The following is a 1060-nucleotide window of genomic DNA, read 5'->3' as shown; positions in this document are numbered from 1 at the left end:
CGATATTAAGGTGAATGCCGTAGGAGTGACAGAGATGGTAATAAAGTACTCTTAGTGCCGCATTGTGTCTTTGAATGTAGGTCGTTCCCGCGTGTGTTGGACCACTTGATAGTATGTGAGCTAAATGCTCGGGGTGTGCATGGCACGCCCTGCAGCTATCATCGGGAATTTCTTGGCTCAAAATGTGGCGACGGTATGTTAAGGTGAAAATGACACCGTCTTGGCATGCAAAAATGAAACCCTCTGTACCAGACTTCAATCCGGGCAATTTAAGGAAAGCAAACATTAGCTCACAGGACATTAACTGATCATTCACATTTCTGTGGAAGATACCGTGCATCCTCTTATCTAGGAGCTGTTCACGAAAGTTTTTCTCTTGTGCCTTCTTAATCCGGGCTTTCAGGAGTGAGTACTCGAGATAGATTAAATTTGATGCATTTTGCTCACCCCTAATACTGAAGTCAAGTCCGCGTGTTTCAGCAGCTTCCTCCGCTGCTTTGTACAGAAATGCTCCTTTGCCCACTTCTTCGTGATTCCTGACCATTTTAAGAAGAGGGTCTCTTCTCTTTGCAACTGTATGTGCTGTACCCAGAATAATCCTGTGGTGAAGTCATTCAAGACTCAATATTCCGCGAACCCCTTGACGGCGTGAGATGTACAGTCACGGAACGGAAGACTTAAGATACATGCTTTTGTTCATGTGCATAACCTTTCTTGTCTTTCTTTCTTTGTTACTCGCCGACAGTTCGGAAGACCAAATTTGACGGATGAGACGTTTGTATCTGCTTCGGAGAGTATCCTTTATAGATGTCACATCCTGAATGCGGCTCTGTGGCACGCCCAGGTATGTATAAGTCTCTCCAGCGCAAAGGTGTCGTATGTCACTTCTATCAACGATCTCAGGAACTTCAGGGATGCCATTAGGTTTTCCTCGCCAACTATTTGCGGGTGAACCTTCAAGCTTTCCAAAAGACAGATGATAAGTCTATGGGATGTAGAATCGAAAGCTTTCCGATAATCAATCCAGGCCATCGATAGGTCACGCTGGTAGAATGCTGCA

This window comes from Belonocnema kinseyi, chromosome 3 (genome assembly GCF_010883055.1).
Source record: "Belonocnema kinseyi isolate 2016_QV_RU_SX_M_011 chromosome 3, B_treatae_v1, whole genome shotgun sequence".
Lineage (NCBI taxonomy): Eukaryota > Metazoa > Arthropoda > Insecta > Hymenoptera > Cynipidae > Belonocnema > Belonocnema kinseyi.
Note: the sequence above shows the minus strand (reverse complement) of the source record.